Below are 8,817 nucleotides of genomic sequence, written 5' to 3' on the forward strand. Positions count from 1 at the left end.
TCCAGCCCTGTGCCACCCGGGGGGTTCCAGGGTGCTGAGATGGCTGACATTTTGCTCCGCTCACGACGGTCACCGCGCGACGCAAGAACAGCCCAAAAACAGGCCAAAACGGCCCAAAAACGGGACAAAACTGGCCATTTTTGGCTGCGCGAGCGAGCGGCGAGCGGCGGACAGCGAGCTAAGCGAGAGGCAGCACCGTCCCTGCTATACGAAAGCCCCATCCAGCCCTGTGCCACCCTGTCACGACCTTAGCTGGAATTGCCTAAGGCGTGAGGCACCCTTGCGGCCAAAGACGCGAACTTAGCTTGCGTTGCCTAAGTCGCGGGTCACCCTCGTTGCAAAGACGCGAAACTTAGCTTGCGTTGCCTAAGTCGCGCTTTGCCCTTGCGATCTTGCTCCGCAAGGATCAGCCACTTTGTAACCTCTCGCAGGTCCCGAAGGACCTGTAAAAGAGAAAGAAAGTTAGATCGAAAGAACGAGCAACGGACAAGTCCCGAAGTCTCGCGAAAAGGGAAGCTTTACAAGCAAATCGTCGAACACCTTGTGTGCACAAGAGAAAAGAGGGAGGGGGAGAAAAACAAGGCTTTCAAGGATGAACGAACAGCTGCAAGCCCACAAACAGCCGCTCACCTGGTCCCGGACGCAACACCAAGTTCCCGTAAAGGTCACGTGCGAACTTGCGAAAGAGTGTTCAACGCCCGGTATATAACCGAAGCCCCATCCAGCCATGTGCCACCCGGGGGGTTCCTGGGGTCTGAGCTGGCTGACATTTTGGTGAGCGGAGGCAGCACTCCGCTCACCTCCCGCGGCACGCGAAAACGGCTCCGTTTTGGGCTGTTTTGGGGCTGTTTTGCTCGGTTTGGTGAACGGTCGCTTTGCAACGCTGCAGCTTGTTCGAACTTACATATTTACAAGCAAAATGACCCAAAACCATAAGAAAACATGCTGTCAAGCAGCTGTACATGCGGGTGCGAGCGACGAACGGTTCGTTGAACGGAGTTGTTGCGGGTGCGCGACGACCGTTCGTGACATTCTCCCCCACTTAAACTGTCGACGCCCTCGTCGACGCTTGTTGGTAGTTGTTGATGACTTCTTCTTCATGTCGCAGGGCGTCTTCAGGCTCCCAACTGGCTTCAGTTCGGGGAAGCTTTCGCCACTTCACCAAGTACTCTGTCTGCTCTGCTCCGTTGGGTAGCTTTATCTTGCGATCCGCCAGAATGGTTTCCACTCGCTTCTCGTAGGAGGCTGTGATGGGAGGTAGCCGAGTTGGAATACTTCGAGAAGCATCTTGCGGATCCGAATGGTAGGCCTTCAGGTTGCTGGCGTGAAGAACGTTGTGAATTTTGAACCACGCCGGCAGCTGCAACTTGTAAGAAACATTGCCTACTCTGCTGATAATTGGGAAGGGCCCTTCATACTTACGCACCAATCCTTTGTGGACTCTTTTCCTGAAGAATTGGAGTGATGCTGGTTGGAGCTTTACCAACACCAAGTCGCCAACTTTGAACTCTTGTGGTCGCCTTCCCAAGTCTGCCCACTTCTTCATCCGTTTTGCCGCCTTCTCCAAGTAAGCCCGCGCAATATCGGCATTTCGATGCCACTCCTTTGCGAAATGGTAGGCTGATGGACTACTCCCAGTATAACCAATTGCCATAGTGTGCGGAGTCGACGGTTGTTGTCCTGTGATAATTTCGAAGGGGCTCTTGTTGGATGCAGAGCTCCGCTGCAAGTTGTAGGAGAATTGGGCGATGTCCAACAGCTTCACCCAATCTCGTTGATTGGCACTCACGTAGTGCCGGAGATACTGCTCTAAGAGCGAATTTATTCTTTCAGTTTGACCATCCGTCTGGGGGTGGAGGCTTGTAGAGAAGTATAACTTTGACCCCAACAATTTGAATAGCTCGGTCCAGAATCGTCCCAGGAACCGAGCGTCTCGATCACTAACAATATTGTGTGGGACTCCCCAATACTTCACTACACCCTTCATCATCAGTCTGGCCGCCTCTTCAGCTGAACAGTGTAGGGGAGCAGCAATGAAAGTTGCATACTTTGAAAACCGATCGACCACCACAAGTATCGATCCAAGTCCCCCTACAGGCGGCAAGCTAGATATGAAGTCTAAGGAAATGCTCTCCCATGGCCTTTCTGGTACAGGCAACGGCTCCAAAAGTCCCACCGGCTTCCGTTGCTCCACCTTGTCTTGTTGGCAAGTAAGGCATGTTCGAACATACTCCTCCACATCAATCCCCATCTTTGGCCAGTAGAAGGCCCTCTCCACGAGAGCCAATGTTCTGTGAATGCCGGGATGTCCAGCCCAAAGGGAATCGTGACACTCTTTCAAGAGTTCACGCCTTAAATTGTCCACTCGGGGAACATAAACTCTATTCCCTTTTGTGTAAACAAGTCCCTCCTGGCCCCAAGATCGTCGTGCCTTGCCTTCTTTGATGAGCTGCATCAGGATAACTGCCTGGGGATCACTATACAGTCCATCTCTGATTCGAGAAAGGAAGTTGGAATGTAACTGACTTGTTTGGCCTCTGCCCTCCAGTTGTGCAGCATTCACGCACTCCACCTTCCGACTCAGCGCATCGGCCACGACATTCGCCTTCCCGGGCTTGTATTCCATTGCCATATCAAATTCAGCCAGGAAGTCCTGCCACCGTGCTTGCTTTGGGGAGAGCTTCTTCTGAGTTTGGAAATAACTCAGGGCGATGTTGTCTGTCCTCAGCACAAATCGCGACCCGAGGAGGTAGTGTCGCCAAACTCGTAGGCAGTGGATCACCGCTGTCATCTCCTTCTCATGCACTGGATACCGCCTCTCGGTCTCGTTGAGTTTGCGGCTCTCGTAGGCCACCGGATGACCTTCTTGCATGAGTACTCCACCAATAGCAAAGTCCGAAGCATCGGTATGGACTTCAAAGGGCTCTCCATAGTTTGGCAATTTGAGCACTGGTTCTTCCAGAACAGCAGCCTTCAGATCTTGGAATGCTATCTCACATTTGTCAGACCACTTCCAAGGCTGCTCCTTCTTCAGCAACTCCGTCAGTGGGGTTGCCCGCTTCGAATATCCTGAAATGAAGCGTCGATAGTAGTTGACGAATCCAAGGAAGGATCTCAACTCTGGCACCTTCTTTGGTGTTCGCCATTCCGCAACTGCTTGCACCTTCGACTTGTCCATCCGAATGGAGCCACCACCGATTCGATGCCCTAAGAATAGGATCTCAGTTTGAGCAAAGTAGCATTTCTCCCTTTTTACGAACAAAGTGTTCTCCCTGAGAACCTTGAAAATCGTCCGAAGGTGCTTGACGTGCTCCTCGAGCGTTTGGCTGTAGACGACGATATCGTCCAAGTAGACGACCACGAACTTATCCAAATACTCCTTGAATAGTTGGTTCATGAGAGTACAGAATGTGGCCGGAGCGTTGGTTAAGCCAAAAGGCATCACCAAGAACTCAAACGCTCCATACCTGGTCACACAGGTAGTCTTCGCTTCGTCGCCTTCAGCAATGCGCACCTGCCAATACCCCGACCGAAGGTCGAGTTTTGAGAAATACTTGGCCTTGCCCAGTTGGTCGAACAAGTCCGCGATGAGCGGGATGGGATACTTGTTCTTCACCGTTACTTTGTTGAGGGCTCGATAGTCGACGCATAATCGGAGGCTCCCATCTTGTTTCTTCTGGAAGAGAACTGGAGCTCCGAAAGGTGCTTTTGAGCTGCGGATGAGACCACCGCTTAGCAGTTCACCTAACTGCTTCCTGAGTTCGGCCAACTCTGGCGGGGGCATGCGGTAGGGTGGTCTCGCTGGAGGCTTCACTCCTGGCTCCAGCTCGATACTGTGATCCACGCCTCTGCGTGGTGGGAGAGTCTTCGGCAACTCGGGTGGCATAACGTCTTCGAACTCCTTCAAGACGTTCGCCACTACAGCAGGTTCTTGAATGGCCTCTTCGTTGAGTGGCTCTAGCTTCATAGCAGCCACGAATGTCAGTTCGCCCTTTCGCACCCCTTTCTTCAATTGTAAGGCCGAAATGTGTTGGGGCTCCTTGGTTCCTCTCCGAGAGACGGGAACCACGCAGGGGTCATCGCCTCCCATCATACATAGGGAGTTTAAGAACGGCATCGGCACCAACTTCGCCGCATGCATAAACTCCATTCCAAGAATCACTTGGAAGTCGTCCAGTGGCACGGCCATCATGTTGGTGTTACCGCTCCAAGTCCCGATTTTGATAGGAACACCCTTCGCCAACCCGGAGATTCGCCTGGCCTCCGAGTTCACCGCCTTCATTCGGCTTGGGCTCTTCTCCAATGTCAACCCAAGTCGCTGTGCTTCGCGATCGGCTATGAAGTTGTGGGTAGCGCCCGTGTCCACCATTGCACGGGTCGTTTGGCCATTTAGCTTAATGTCCACATACATTAGTTCGCTGCTTCCTGCTTTTTGTGCCTTCGTCTTCGTGTTCTCCCCCACTTGACCCCGCATAGCGTTCAACAGACGCATTGCTCCCATTCGGGGTCCTTGCGACTCCTCCTCGTCGCTGCTGGATTCTGAGCTGCTCGAACTAAGAGCAACAGCTTTGCCCTTGTCCGATCGGGGAGGGTGGATGGAAGCTGTCAAAGCGTTGAGTGCCTGCTTCTGTGGGCACTCCCTTACCATGTGCGGTCCTCCGCACAAGAAGCATCCTCCAGGTTTTGAGGCCTTGCCTTTTGGGTTCGGCCCTTTGTGGGAGCTCTTCTTCTTCTGTTCGCCCCCGAGATCTTTCCCTCGAGAATGTTTTGGAGGGCGATTGCTTGAAGATTGTTTCCTTCTCGCTGGGTCTTCAGAGGAAACGAAGTCGGTGAGCCTTTCTGCAGCTGCAATTGCCCCGACCACGTCGGTAACATTCCTTCGATTCAGCTCTTGCTGAGCCCATGGTTTCAGACCATCAAGGAAGCTGAACAACTTGTCCTTCTCGGACATGTCCTGTATGTCCAGCATCAGTGCAGAAAACTGCTTTACATAGTCTCGGATGGTGGTACTTTGGCGGAGTTGTCTCAACTTCCTTCTTGCGACGAACTCTGTGTTCTCCGGTAGGAACTGAGTTCTCAACTCCCGCTTCAAGTCTTCCCATGTGTCGACTCGACACCGACCTTGTTGGATCTCCTCCCAACGAGTTCGCCACCAAAGTTTCGCATCTCCATTCAGATACATTGTTGCTATTGAAACTTTGGTATCTTCAGAATCGGGCCTCGTAGCTCGGAAGTATTGCTCCATGTCGAACAGAAAGTTCTCGAGCTCCTTGGCATCTCTGGCCCCTCCGTATCCATGGGGCTCAGGTGCCCTCAAGTTTTGTGGCGGTGCAACGCGGGTGTTGCCTCCTCCCGCATTTAGCATTCTTGTGAGCATAGCCACCTTCGCCGTGAGTTCCGCCACAACGTCTTGCAAGTGCTGCACGGAGTCCTTGGTGTCATCGGACAGTCGGTCGACTAGGGCCTCGACCTTGTCGATCCTGGACTCCGCTTCCTCTTGCGAGCTCTCTACCCCAACAAGTCTTTGTTGGCCATGGTAGAGTTCCTCCATGCTCGCTTCCAGAACATCTAGGCGGGTTTCCGCCGTCGTGAGTCTCTCCTTATGACTCTTTTTTCCTGTTAGCGCACCAGATTGCGCTTCCTCCGCTCGCGGAGAGTTGCCAACTTCTCGCTCATCCTGTTCGCTGCCGCGATCCTCGTGAGCGGCTCCAACAGCATGAGAGCGAGTGTGCACATGCAGCCCACCTGCGGCTGCTTGGGGCAAGGTTCCGGCTTGCCCCGTCTTGCTTGATTCGCCACGATGCTTTGCCATGGCGAAGTTGCGAAGTTCGTTCGCTGTTCGATCGAAGAGCTTGCCCGCTCTGATACCACAATGTCACGACCTTAGCTGGAATTGCCTAAGGCGTGAGGCACCCTTGCGGCCAAAGACGCGAACTTAGCTTGCGTTGCCTAAGTCGCGGGTCACCCTCGTTGCAAAGACGCGAAACTTAGCTTGCGTTGCCTAAGTCGCGCTTTGCCCTTGCGATCTTGCTCCGCAAGGATCAGCCACTTTGTAACCTCTCGCAGGTCCCGAAGGACCTGTAAAAGAGAAAGAAAGTTAGATCGAAAGAACGAGCAACGGACAAGTCCCGAAGTCTCGCGAAAAGGGAAGCTTTACAAGCAAATCGTCGAACACCTTGTGTGCACAAGAGAAAAGAGGGAGGGGGAGAAAAACAAGGCTTTCAAGGATGAACGAACAGCTGCAAGCCCACAAACAGCCGCTCACCTGGTCCCGGACGCAACACCAAGTTCCCGTAAAGGTCACGTGCGAACTTGCGAAAGAGTGTTCAACGCCCGGTATATAACCGAAGCCCCATCCAGCCATGTGCCACCCGGGGGGTTCCTGGGGTCTGAGCTGGCTGACATTTTGGTGAGCGGAGGCAGCACTCCGCTCACCTCCCGCGGCACGCGAAAACGGCTCCGTTTTGGGCTGTTTTGGGGCTGTTTTGCTCGGTTTGGTGAACGGTCGCTTTGCAACGCTGCAGCTTGTTCGAACTTACATATTTACAAGCAAAATGACCCAAAACCATAAGAAAACATGCTGTCAAGCAGCTGTACATGCGGGTGCGAGCGACGAACGGTTCGTTGAACGGAGTTGTTGCGGGTGCGCGACGACCGTTCGTGACAACCCGGGGGGTTCCAGGGTGCTGAGATGGCTGACATTTTGCTCCGCTCACGACGGTCACCGCGCGACGCAAGAACAGGCCAAAAACAGGCCAAAACGGCCCAAAAACGGGCCAAAACTGGCCATTTTTGGCTGCGCGAGCGAGCAGCGAGCGGCGGACAGCGAGCGAAGCGAGAGGCATCACCGTCCCTGCTATACGAAAGCCCCATCCAGCCCTGTGCCACCCGGGGGGTTCCAGGGTGCTGAGATGGCTGACATTTTGCTCCGCTCAAGATGGTCACCGCGCAACGCAAAAACAGGCCAAAAACTGGCCAAAACGGGCCAAAACTGGCCATTTTTGGCTGCGCGAGCGAGCGGCGAGCGGCGAACAGCGAGCGAAGCGAGAGGCAGCACCGTCCCTGCTATACGAAAGCCCCATCCAGCCCTGTGCCACCCGGGGGGTTCCAGGGTGCTGAGATGGCTGACATTTTGCTCCGCTCACGACGGTCACCGCGCGACGCAAGAACAGGCCAAAAACTGGCCAAAACGGCCCAAAAACGGGCCAAAACTGGCCATTTTTGGCTGCGCGAGCGAGCGGCGAGCGGCGGACAGCGAGCGAAGCGAGAGGCAGCACCGTCCCTGCTATACGAAAGCCCCATCCAGCCCTGTGCCACCCGGGGGGTTCCAGGGTGCTGAGATGGCTGACATTTTGCTCCGCTCACGACGGTCACCGCGCGACGCAAGAACAGCCCAAAAACAGGCCAAAACGGCCCAAAAACGGGACAAAACTGGCCATTTTTGGCTGCGCGAGCGAGCGGCGAGCGGCGGACAGCGAGCGAAGCGAGAGGCAGCACCGTCCCTGCTATACGAAAGCCCCATCCAGCCCTGTGCCACCCGGGGGGTTCCAGGGTGCTGAGATGGCTGACATTTTGCTCCGCTCACGACGGTCACCGCGCGACGCAAGAACAGCCCAAAAACAGGCCAAAACGGCCCAAAAACGGGCCAAAACTGGCCATTTTTGGCTGCGCGAGCGAGCAGCGAGCGGCGGACAGCGAGCGAAGCGAGAGGCATCACCGTCCCTGCTATACGAAAGCCCCATCCAGCCCTGTGCCACCCGGGGGGTTCCAGGGTGCTGAGATGGCTGACATTTTGCTCCGCTCAAGATGGTCACCGCGCAACGCAAAAACAGGCCAAAAACTGGCCAAAACGGGCCAAAACTGGCCATTTTTGGCTGCGCGAGCGAGCGGCGAGCGGCGAACAGCGAGCGAAGCGAGAGGCAGCACCGTCCCTGCTATACGAAAGCCCCATCCAGCCCTGTGCCACCCGGGGGGTTCCAGGGTGCTGAGATGGCTGACATTTTGCTCCGCTCACGACGGTCACCGCGCGACGCAAGAACAGGCCAAAAACTGGCCAAAACGGCCCAAAAACGGGCCAAAACTGGCCATTTTTGGCTGCGCGAGCGAGCGGCGAGCGGCGGACAGCGAGCGAAGCGAGAGGCAGCACCGTCCCTGCTATACGAAAGCCCCATCCAGCCCTGTGCCACCCGGGGGGTTCCAGGGTGCTGAGATGGCTGACATTTTGCTCCGCTCACGACGGTCACCGCGCGACGCAAGAACAGGCCAAAAACTGGCCAAAACGGCCCAAAAACGGGACAAAACTGGCCATTTTTGGCTGCGCGAGGGAGCGGCGAGCGGCGGACAGCGAGCGAAGCGAGAGGCAGCACCGTCCCTGCTATACGAAAGCCCCATCCAGCCCTGTGCCACCCGGGGGGTTCCAGGGTGCTGAGATGGCTGACATTTTGCTCCGCTCAAGACGGTCACCGCGCAACGCAAAAACAGGCCAAAAACTGGCCAAAACGGCCCAAAAACGGGCCAAAACTGGCCATTTTTGGCTGGGCAAGCGAGCGGCGAGCGGCGGACAGCGAGCGAAGCGAGAGGCAGCACCTTCCCTGCTATACGAAAGCCCCATCCAGCCCTGTGCCACCCGGGGGGTTCCAGGGTGCTGAGATGGCTGACATTTTGCTCCGCTCAAGACGGTCACCGCGCAACGCAAAAACAGGCCAAAAACTGGCCAAAACGGCCCAAAAACGGGCCAAAACTGGCCATTTTTGGCTAGGCAAGCGAGCGGCGAGCGGCGGACAGCGAGCGAAGCGAGAGGCAGCACCTTCCCTGCTA

The sequence above is a fragment of the Musa acuminata genome, unplaced genomic scaffold (assembly GCF_036884655.1).
Source record: "Musa acuminata AAA Group cultivar baxijiao unplaced genomic scaffold, Cavendish_Baxijiao_AAA HiC_scaffold_256, whole genome shotgun sequence".
NCBI lineage: Eukaryota > Viridiplantae > Streptophyta > Magnoliopsida > Zingiberales > Musaceae > Musa > Musa acuminata.